Genomic DNA, 12,303 nt, shown 5'->3' with positions numbered 1-12,303 from the left:
TATATTTGCAAATCGCAGTAAATAAGACGAAGCAAAAACCGAAAAAATCAATAATATACAGCACTCCAAATCTCGCCAAAACAACCACCTCAATAACCAGCCATATACAATACTCCAAATCTCTGAACAACCGCCAAACCAACAACCTAAAAAACCAACGACATAAAAGCCTCCAAATTTCTAAACAACCGCCAAACCAACGACCTTTTTGTCCAAGTGACCAGCGCCGCAGACGCGCCAACTTCACAAGAACATACAAATAAAATCACTCATCTAATGACACAATAAATGAAATAACAATAAAAACAAAACAAACGCACAAGAGGTAAATAAAAAGGAAGGGGAGGTGACAAGGAAATATCGAAGAGAGGAGGGGGGACCAGACGGAGGAGAGGAGGGGAGGAGTAAAACAGAAGCAGGAGGAGAAGGGGCGTGGAAAGACGGGGAAGGGGGAAGAAAAGCAAGGAAAGGGTGGCGAGGGGAAAGAGGAAAATGTAAGAGAGGGCATAAAAAGTGCCCCCTCCTCCCTCCCTGGCCTCTCCGCATCTCTTCCTCTTCCTTTGCCCATCTCTCTCTTTAAATATGGTGGGGGGTACCATGTGGTTTTAGAAGCCTTAATTATGAACACTGTGATAGGCTATCATCCACTAACACTGTGTTGCAGTACTTCGTCAGCAAGGGAAGTACTCAGTTTCTATTGTCGGCATACCACTTTTTCGAGAGTAATTAAGAATTTTGAAGAAACAAAGACCGAGTTCAACCTATGCAGCACATTCAAAATCACTATACAGATATAAATGCATCAGAATACCGATATAAGACGAACAAATTGCAGATAGTGTTTCCCGCTACGGCAGTACAGCTGGAGTGCCTGCCTGCCTGGTTGGAAGTGGGCGGTGATGCTGTTCACAATTCACATATCAAACGCTTACGGCACTCAGGGATACCACCATTGAAATTTAGTTTTTTTTATATTTATATATGAATAGATATATACAAGTCGATAAATAAAGGTCTGCAAATACGTTTATATATTTTTTCTCTACTGCGAGTTCTGCCATATTTTGAATTATTATTTTAATTTTGATATTTTGAGATTTTGGCGACCCCAGGAAAAACGCTTGGTGACCCCATTTGGGGTCGCGACCCCAGGGTTGGGAAACCTGGCTCTAGGGGGGATGTGACGGAGGAGGATCTGAATTCAAGGCCAGATGAATCACCCTACGAATCCATGCCGAGATGGTGTTCTTGGTGACCCTCCTCTTAGTCCTCCCTGTGCTGACGAATAATGCTGGCACATGAGAACGGACTGCAGCTGTTCTTTTAAGATATAGCCTCAAACTCCTTACTGGGCATAGTAAGAGATGGTCTGGGTCATCTGTTACAGAACGGAGACTAGAAATCCGGAAGGAGTCGAACCGAGGATCCGCTACCCCAGGATTCTGAGTCTTAGCAATAAACTCAGGGACGAAGCTGAATGTTACCTCCCCCCATCCCCTTGAATGGGTAGTGTCATATGAGAGACCATGAAGTTCGCTAACACGCTTGGCCGAAGCCAAAGCTATTAGGAACACCGTCTTCCAGGTTAGGTGGCGATCTGATGCCTGGCGTAATAGTTCATAGGGAGGTCTCTTAAGAGACCTGGGAACTCGAACTACGTTCCATGGAGGAGGTCTCACTTCCGACTGAGGGCAGGTAAGTTCATAACTACGTATGAGTAGAGAAAGTTCTAGCGATGAAGAAATGTCCATTCCTTTCAGACTGAAAGCTAGACTCAAGGCTGAGCGATAGCCTTTCACTGCCAATGGTGAAAGGCGCATTTCTTCTCGCAAATACACCAGGAACTCCGCTATTGTTAGAATAGTGGGATCGAGTGGAGAGATACCCCTTCCACGACACCAACCACAGAAGACTTTCCACTTTGCCTGGTAGACTATTGCGGATGACTTTCGCAGATGTCCAGACATCCTGACAGCAACTTGCTGCGAAAATCCTCTCTCAGCGAGGAGATGCTGGATAGTCTCCAGGCGTGAAGTGGTAGATGTTGGCATGTGGTTGTCTGAGAAGATTGTGCTGTGGAGGGAGTTCTCTCGGTAGCTCCGTTAGGAGTTGCAGAAGGTCCGGCAACCATTCCGCGCACAGTACTGCCATAGCGGAGCTATGAGGGTCATTGAGAGATTGACTGATGTTCTGGTCTTGTTGAGCACCCTCCTCATCAGACAGAACAGTCGAAAGGCGTAAACGTCGATGTTGTCCCACCGTTGTTGGAAAGCATCTTGCCAGAGAGCCTTGGGATCTGGGACTGGGGAGCAGTACAGCGGAAGCTTGAAGTTCAGCGCTGTTGCGAACAAATCTACAGTCAGAGAACCCCACAAAGTCAGGACTTTGTTGGCTACTAGATAATCCAAAGACCACTCAGTACTCACTATCTGAGATGCTCTGCTCAGATTGTCGGCGAGCACATTCCTTTTGCCTGGAATGAAGCGTGCCGATGGTGGAATCAAGTGGGTTTCGGCCCATCTCAGTATCTCTACTGCAAGATGGGATAGCTGCTTCGAAAAGGTACCTCCTTGTTTGTTGATGTAAGCCACTACTGTGGTGTTGTCGCTCATCACCACCACAGAGTGACCCGCCAGGTATTGATGGAACTGTTGAAGAGCCAGGAAGAAGGCCTTCATCTCTAGGAGATTTATATGGAGGTACTTTTCTGATTCTGATCACAGGCCTGAGGTCCTGTGATGCAGTACGTGGGGCCCCCAACCTTTCTTTGAGGCGTCCGTAAACAGCATCAAATCCGGGGGAAGAACGAGATGATCCACTCCTCTTCATAGGTTCTCGTCTGTCACCCACCACTGGAGGTCCGTCCATTCCGCAGGTCCCATAGGGATCAGGACGTCCAGGAAATCATAACCTTGATACGCCACTGGAGGGATCTCATCCTGAGGCGACCGTTGGGAACTAGACGAGCCAATGATGAAAGGTGACCGAGGAGACGTAATCACGATTGGGCTGGAAGTTCTTCTCATCTGAGAAAAGGGCTTGCGACCTTCCTCAGCCTTGCTATCCTGTCGTCTGATGGGAAGGCTTTGTAGAGATTGGTGTCTATGATCATGCCTAGGTAAACCAGTTTCTGAGTGGGCAGCAGAGAGGACTTCTCGAGATTTACCATGATCCCTAGATCTTGGCAAAGTCCCAAAAGTCTGTCCCAGTGACGAAGAAGGGTTGCCTTCGAGTCTGCTAGGATCAGCCAGTCGTCCAGGTAACGGAGGAGACGGATACCGATCCTGTGAGCCCATGAAGATATTAGGGTGAACACTCTGGTGAACACCTGCGGTGCTGTGGGGAGACTGAAACACAGCACCTTGAACTGGTAGATCTTGTTGTCTAGGCAAAATCTTAAGTACTTCCTTGAAGACGGATGGACTAGGATCTGGAAGTACACGTCCTTCAGGTCCAGTGTGCACATGAAGTCTTGCGGTCTCACTCGAGAGTTTGCTGGCTCCTGTCTAATCCTTGATGAAGACTTGGGCAAAGTCTTCGAGTCCTTCGGCTCCCTCCTAGGAGGGAGACAGGACTCCAGCAGTGATGGTGGAAGACTCTTCTCAACCCCTACCCTAGAAGACTTCTCGGGGAGAGGTGGGGTTTCCCCCATTGGTGCGATGGGGGAATGACCCGCCTCACCTGACTCCTCAGAGGACGGGAAATCCTCGTCCGCAGGGGAGGGAGAGAAAGTCTGGGGGGGAGAGGGAGCCTTCCTCAAGAACTTCCGAGGAGACAGTTTCGCCCTTGGAAAAGTTACCACGGAAGGAACTCCTCTCTTCTTCTTCAGGGGAGATGAAGCCGCCACTGTTTTGTGACCAAGTTCAGAGAATACAGGCTTAAAAGCCTGCAAGAAAGCTCTGACAATGGTACCAAACCAGGGCTGAGGACTGACAGTCGCGCTGTCAGTCACTTCCTCTGGAGGGAAGGGGATCGTTCGATCCCTAGGGGGAGTGACCAAACGAGGGTTCGCCTGAAAAGATGCTGAAACAGAAGAAGAAGAGTCCTTGAACCTATCCGGGAACCTCCCCTCCTCCGACGAGCGCGCTATTCTGCACTTGCGGGGTGGGGAATAGACGATGATGACCTGGCCGCGCGATGTCCTGCGGCCTCACATGTGGGATCGCGCCTATGATCGCTCTGGGGATCGCGCGATGGGCCCTGCCCTGGGTCGCGCGCGGGAGAATGATCGCGCGCGCGCGGGCGCATGGCGGCCTGAACAGGCGATGACAGGTGGTGCGCAGGAGGCTGGATGAGCGCTCGCGCGCGAAGGCGATTGTTCGCACGCGCGCAGATCTTGCCGAAGGGCCCGTGAGGAGGAAAACGTTGGGCGCACGTGCGCAGGAGAAATATCTCTAGCGCACGAGCGCGTATCTGGCTGATGCAGTAGGCGAGTGCGCACTTGCGCAACCTTGTGGGCGCGCGATGGAGACTGTGCGCGATGGCGCACAGGTGAGCGCTGGCGAGCAGGAGCAACTGGAACTACGCCCAGATCCAGAGATCGTGGGCGTGCCTGGCGAGCAGGAGATCGTGGGCTCGCATGACGCGCATCAGGATGCGGGTGCACAGAAGTGCGCTATCGGTTTGGAGAGCGGTTGCGTGCAGGTGAGCACTGGCGCGCTATTGCAGGAACTATTGCAGGGGCGCGCTGGCGCGAAGGTGGTCGTGGGCGCGCAGGGGAACCCTAGCGTGTAATAGCAGGATCAACAGCAAGTGCGTGCACTCGCACAGGTGAGCGCTGGCGCGCTAAGACAGGAACATCTGCTGCAGGTCATTGGCGTGCAGGGAGTACCTTGCGCTTAAGGGACAGACACAATCTTGTGCTCAAGTCCCTTATGCCCCGAAGGGACCGCTGCCTGTTTAATAACAGGGTGTGATGGCGCCCACAGCGCATCGGCAGTCAGGAACGGCGACGGCAGGTCAGCAGTTCTGGAGGGTGGAAGGTCGGCGTGCCCTGTGTAAGGACAACCTTCAACCGAAGGAGATCGTGAACGATCTCCAGAACGATCTCCGGAGAGGTCCAAGGAGGTAGCTGGCAGGATAGGTGAACGACGACGAGGTTCTTCTGCGGAGGACTGCGGAAATGACGAGCCGAAGAGGCGCCTCCTAACATCCTTGTGAGGTGAAGGAAGACCTCTACGGCGAAGGGGAAGGCGAGCTTTCCGCCTTATACGCCCTCTGGGGACCGTAGGGTCAGCGAGCTGACCATCAGCAGTCCTCCGAAGAGGAGTCTCTGTGAGTGAACTCCCCCGAGGGGTAGAATCACCGGCAGGAGAGACCGTATGACTTAGTTCCTCCCTCAAAGGATGTTCGGAGGGGGAAACTAAGCCTTCAGCTACCGCAGCAACATCAGGAGCAGAGGTTTGAGATAACACGTCAGAAGCCTCTGTCACAACAACGTCGACGATAGACAGAGGATCGATCTCTGCTACCGTTGGCGACTGTTTGACAGCTGCTCAAAACTTGATCATGTCAAACAGAGCCAAGGAAGCCCAAAGGTGTAATAAATCATTATTATTAACAGAAAAAGAAATATCCTCCTCCGGGGGAGGAGGAGGAGCTGCCTCACTATGGGAGGCAACTCCCTTTCCCAAACCCCGGGATCGGTCAACAGAACTACGGTCTACGCTATCACTCGATGGCTTCTCGGGAGAAACCGATCGAGTGGGAGCTTCGGAGGAGGTTTAGGCAACGGAGGAAGAGTCCTTGGGATTTTCTCTTTTCAATGAAACCTCTGAAAGAGAAATTTCCCGTTTGGACTTCTTCTTCCGGCGCCGAGAAAACCTCTCCCACTGGGAGGTAGACCACTCCCTACACTCACAACATACGTCAACACTATCACACCGTTGGCCCCTACAATGAGGACACAAGGTGTGGGGATCCGTGTCGACCGTCGACATAAATGTGCCACAAGGGCGGTCAGGTAAACCAGGCCACTTAGGCTACACTGAATGGTAGAGGCCAACTTCACAAACACTCTGGAAAAAGAAAAAGCAAAGAAAGATTAATAATGGCTGATCAACAAAAGCGAGGGTGAAAGCGGACACGTCCGACCGTCACCCCAGCCGATAGCAAAGTGAGCTAAATCACAGGTGTGTGTGAGGAGGGGGGGGGACAAGCTACCCCTCCCTAACCCCCGCTGACTAGCGGTGGGGTAGTAAACCCTCGTTAAAAATCTAATGGCTCGTCGTTTCAGCTACGCCGAAAGTAATTACCCATATTAAATAGCGTGGTTTGTATTTCAGTTACGGAACAATTAAAAGTTATGTTACGAAGTGTTACAAAAGTGTTGCGTACCGAACGTGTTGCCGTCAAGTCTCTCTCCTCCCCGTCCTCTCTCCCTCCTCTTCCTCCTCCGCACACACCGCCGTTAGCCGCTACCGTCTTCCTCGAAGGTAAGAACTCCATAATAATGTTACATTTCATAACAAGCTTATAGCCTTTGTTATTTTGTTAGTGTAGGATGTTGATTACAACAATTAAAAACGTGTCTTCCCTCTGTAATATACTGTACTGTTTTTAGAGGTTTTTCAGAGGGTGGGAACGGATTACAGTAATTTGTTTTCAGTTATTTTATATGGGAAAAATTCATCTGAGATACGAGGAAATTGAAATACAAACTCGGTACCGGAACGGATTAAACTCGTACCTTAAGGTATTACCGTAATTTGCCATATCAGGATTTGCCAAATCCTAAGTAGTGGCAAAGCACCAAACCACTGGGAAATCCAGGAAGCTGCCTCGAGGCAGACTATGAAAGGTTTTCATGGCAGTAGACTCAAGAGCTGAGGTGACTATGCCCTCGGTCTTGAGTCTCTTTGCAGGCAAACCTGTCATTTATGTAGAGATAGGAAAAACAACCGGAAGAAAGATGGGCTCACACCCTAAGGCAAAAGAATCTCCCCTGTTGAGAGAACGAGTGAGAAAGGCTCTTCCTCGATCACAGTGAATTCTCAGGCCCGGCTATCTGGAATTTAACTGTGTCCAAGGCCATAAGAGCAAGTTCCGACCCTGGTAATTAAAGTGAGGTCCTTGATCCTTGAGGGGAGTCAAAACTTTGATGAACAACAGTCACGCCCACAATTATAGGAGCCAGGTTTTGCAAGGACATTACTCTCACTAATGAGTGCAAGAAGGTCAAGAATGATCCCTCAGTTTCAGAAATCTATGCTGGCGTAGGACCGGTGTCGGACACCGTTGGAGCAATGTTGTTGTTTTATCTTTTTATTTCTTAACCCCCCCCCCCCAAAGAGAATGCACAATGTGGACCAAGACCAGACTCAAGAATATACTGTGAAGAGTTTGAATGGGGTCATGACTGACAATCTGCCTCCCCTTCAAATGCAACACTGCCTATGGCTCTCACACTCACAGGTCACTCAAGTGGCGAAGAACCTTGATACAAATCGAGAGAAAGCGATAGGGCATCTCAATGCTTGCGCGAGTGCAGAGAGCGATCCTGGGGGGTCACTTGTTTCTGTTCCCTGTCATGCAAGTGGGAGCAAATTTCCTGGCTCATGGACTAGCCAGGTAAGAAAGAACAGGTAACAGGTTATCTTGCTCCCGTATATGCAAGTGCACGGGAACGTCAAAGGTGGGCCGAGGTCACAAGGGGAACGATCATGAGGAGACCAATCATGCTGTGATGGGGAGAAAAGGGGTTGTAACACATGCTAGGTATGGCATGATGTGGAAGGTTAAGAAGGATTGAACCGCAGAGTTTTATTAAGACTTTTGGCACTCTATGTCAAGGAACTGGAAAACTATAGAGTATTACATAAGGTTAGAATGCATACCTGTATTTGCTATGATTTAGGCATTTTTATTTACACAATCTTAGTCTCAATAACAAACTACAGTAGTTTCTTCCATGCAACTAGTCACAGAAACCCTCCCTTTTCACGTAAAAAAACTATTTACTCGATATTCCTTAATAATGGATCACATAGCCTAAGTGTGCAATATAAAAAAAAAGTGGCTCATCATAAGTCATCTCCTGGTGTTAGTCTCTATCATGTGACCTCTCTTGGCCTACCATTGATCTTCATTTTAAATTTAGAGGTCTTGAAGTCTTTCAAACAGTTGAACCCCAGCCATCGGGAAGATAGGATGTTGACTGATCCCGGCTTTAATATTTTGTTTATGGATTCATTTGCATTATTAGTTAACATAAAAACAAATCTTAGTAATCAATAACAATAAGATCAAAAGTTATTGCATGAATTATTTCTGTAAAGAGTATTTTCAAGAACTCTTAATAGTTGTTAAGTAAAAAATTGTAAATATCATGTGAACAATAACTTACTTGCCTTCTAATAATGTAAGTATACTTTGACTATAAGGTAGGGATGACCTTTCTATTATGCAGCTAACAGTGACCTGTTCTCAAAGTTTCAATCTCTACCTTTATGAAATATGATTTTCCAGGTGTATTTTCACGATTTTATGATGGGTGCGATAAGTTTTTTACCGGAAAATGTTAGGTTTTGGACTTATTGAAAAATTGCCCTCACTCCAAAACAATAAATTTTTGTTACTAATGGATATAAAAACCTTACAAAACTTATGAAAATGCCAGAAAAACCCTACTTTGCCTGTATCATATAGAGTACAGTAGTTGTATTGTATATATTTACCGGATAGGTTAGGTAAGAATGTATTCGTTACAAACTTTGCTACACGTTCATGTTTCCATGTATAATCTCAGCATGATTGTTATGATGACTATCAATAACTATTGTTTGATATGGATTTCACAAACTTGTTATGGTTTGATTTGCAGTAGGCTATGAATACAGTACAGTATTCTTTTTTTACTTCTGTAATATTTTTGTATTTGTAATCAAGACTCACTCTAATAAATCATTTCAAGTTAAGAAGTTGGGAAACATATAATCTAGTGGTTTATAAGAAAATAGTCAGATATACATAATATATTAATACTCTGGAAAAGTATTTGGTGAGAAAGTCTCAAAACACTACATGGAATAAAAATCAAAACAGCAGAGGTCGGTCAACCCAATCGATACTTGTAGAATCCATAACAAACTGGCCTTGATTTTATTAATAAGTTATGGACTTTGGTACCACAAATGTCAACATACAGGATTTTCCTATCATATAAGATTAATTAATCAGTAACCTACACAATATCTTTCAGTGTCATTTCTTATGATATATAATTTATCACAATGTCTAAAGCAGAGAAACGGGGATTATAAACTTTTTCATACCTGAAAAACAACAACAAACTGAGAAGCCAGAATTATACCCGATAAAATTTAATCTAATAGTTAAATTCTCACAAAGTATTGAGGAGTTTCGTCTACCACAGGGTAAGATTGGCACTTCCAGCTGCCAGTCGTCATTCAGCAGACGGTCACTCTCACGGCAGCCGCACTTTATCTCTTATTTACGAGTAAAAGTTGTCTCTGGATACGTTTGGTTGGAAACAAAAAACTCTTTTCACGTAAACTCTCAAATATTTGACTAGAGTCACTTTTATAAATGTGATACCTATTGATAGAAAAATATGGAATATCTTAGGAGATATTTTCAGTAGAATCTATATAATTTGAAGATGTAAGCAATATACAGTAGTATTAGTTATCAGTACTAGAGTAATTCCCACAATAAACATTGTTTTTATCGAATTTTTTTCTGATGTATTGTGATTAAATTTATTCTAAACAATCGGATTAATCATAATTAATAAAATACTTAAAGCGATGGCATAATGGAAATTGAAGTTATAACATCGGCTAAAATATATAAAAAAGAACAACTCCATTTGTAATTGACATCTTTTTGACTACCTAGCGGTTTGTTTACCCTAGTTCAAAGGTCACTGAGTGCATGATTAAGATGATAAAGATACTACCAGAACATGATTAGGATTTTTTTAGTACATTATTGTACACGCTAAATTTCATGTACATGTCTGGCATACTTTTCTTCACGTTTAGCATGTGATAAGCATATATGTTGCTGCTAACTGTTTGCAATCGGACCTAAGAACATAATGAATACGTGACAACATGCAGGGATGTAGTAGAGGCTACAAATACAATTGCTTGGCAAGTTTCCGAGGGCGAGGAGGGTTTATCGCATGCCTGCTACCACTCATGGCTGTCTTATTCAGAGAACGAATCCGACGAGTTGAGCAATAGTCTACGATATACATAATATTGAAACAATAGTCTGCGTGATATTTTGTCTTGAAATACAAACTTTTGACCTATGCAATTTACAATATTCTAATTACCATTTGATGAATATTAGGCCAATTCAGAAAAATTACAACCTTCAAATAACTTGCTGATTTTACCTTGTAAAACTTATAACCGGAACAAAATACACAGAGCTTGCCTACATACTATTTTACATAAAAGAATAATGCTATTATGTTATCTTGGGATATGAATTCCGTCCATCTGTTAGCTAGTAAACCAGTGAATAGCATTTTGCTTAATGCTGAGAAAAAGAAAAGAAAAAAAAAAGCAAAGGCTAGCTCAGAGTATGGAGTGTTCTGGGATTTACAAGCATTATGACGATTCCTGCAGTTGATATATATATATATATATATATATATATATATATATATATATATATATATATATATATATATATATATATATATATATATATATATATATATATATATATATATATATATAGAATGGATTTTGAGCGAAGCGAAAAATCTATTTTTGGGTGAGATGGCCATGTCGTCCTGATGGAAGTTCCTTAAAGTAGCTTCCTAAGGGGTATATGTACTACAGTGATATTCCCAGAGAATTTTACCTTTAGGTATCCAGAATTCTAACTCCTGGCGCGAATATTCTTAAAATTTCTCCAAAGGATATCGCATAATATCAGCAGACGCATTCTTGACACGCCTCCATAGCAATCTGCACCCCGAACAGTGTTTTGGCTTCGAGGAGGATGTGGCAAAAGGGAGCCGTCCAAAGGCTCTCCCCGCTCTCGTAATACTATTGGGAATACAACAGCGCCATTCCCACGACGGCGGACATTCCTTGTAGCATTGAGCGTGGTGTTACAGATACAGTACCACGGGAGGAATACTGTGAAGATCTTTTCTTTAAGAAGAGATGGGTGAGTCCATCAGGACAACATGGCCATCTCACCCAAAAATAGATTTTTCGCTTCGCTCAAAATCCGTTTTTTGGGCTCTAGCCATGTTGTCCTGATGGAAGCATACCAGAGCATTAGTGTATCTGTGGATTTTTAATCAGTGCCTTAACCTTATAGCAACCTTTTCTATGGTCATGGGGACCACATGAGACAAGGGACATTACCGTTATTCGTCACCATCACTAATCATAACCAATGTTAGTGCTTCCTGCCTCCTACAGGGAAGAGTCATTCCAGACAGTAGAAAAGGGATCTTGAGGTTAACATACATAGTATGACCAAACATAAGTACACACTGAATATACAAATAGTCTCATAGTTGTATATTTGCTAAAATAACATCAGTGTCTCTTATATCTATTATTTGATGCATACAAATATATGAGGGATACTTACTTTGGTAAGTTGAAGAACTCTGGTATGTATACATACAATTGTCTGGCGAAGGTGGACGCACTACATTCTAATAGACATTTATTACTAATAAATGACTAAAAGATGTTCAGTAAAACGAATGTAGTATGACAATGGGATTATACCTGTAACAAGTACAGAGACTATTTTTCCTTCTTGAAGGAAGAAATGATGAGTGCCACTCTCAGACTGAAGAAAATTATAAAACAATTTCTCTTCATAATTCCTGTACTGGTTACTTCTATCTGCACTGTGTACTTCGTACACCGGCACTAGTGCTATCTGAATAATTCCACACCTGGGATTTTGAACAGAGCTAGTGTTATCATGGTGACACTTAATTAAAAGAAGTCACACCTAAGAAGGGTGACCTCTTCTCCCTTTAATTGACAGTCCCAGTCAATTAGCTGTTCATCGTAGAATTAGACGGCAGGTTAAATATTCTACCTGGCGTCACCACATATTGCTTCAGATCATGAATTTGTCTAGCATAGTGTATGTAGAACACTCTGTATGATTCTCATCCGTTACATGTGCGAGGACATGTGAGGTCCCAAACCAAAAATTGTTTACTACAGTAATTAGGGGGCAGGTTTTAATACACTACCTGCCGCCACTACTAAGTGTTTCAGTTCATGCACTTGTTTTGCATAGTGTTTGTAAAACACTCTGGAGGATTTCCATCCAGTGTATGAA

General features: G+C 44.4%; 1 protein-coding gene across 2 annotated transcripts in view; it reads right to left on the bottom strand.

The window, feature by feature from the left end:
• The window catches only part of LOC137620745 (PRELI domain-containing protein 2-like), a 178,283-nt gene extending 168,825 nt beyond the window's left edge, over positions 1-9,458 (bottom strand). The window contains exon 1 of one of the 2 annotated variants that reach the window (XM_068351125.1): positions 9,345-9,458. The gene's annotated coding sequence lies outside the window, so the exon portion shown is untranslated. Of the gene's footprint in view, positions 1-9,272 lie in introns of both variants that reach the window. The other variant, XM_068351124.1, reaches the window with a different exon arrangement.
• Between the last annotated feature and the right edge of the window lie 2,845 nt (positions 9,459-12,303).

This window comes from Palaemon carinicauda, chromosome 27 (genome assembly GCF_036898095.1).
Source record: "Palaemon carinicauda isolate YSFRI2023 chromosome 27, ASM3689809v2, whole genome shotgun sequence".
In the NCBI taxonomy this organism is placed as follows: domain Eukaryota; kingdom Metazoa; phylum Arthropoda; class Malacostraca; order Decapoda; family Palaemonidae; genus Palaemon; species Palaemon carinicauda.
This window is presented reverse-complemented; position numbering and strand designations above follow the sequence as displayed.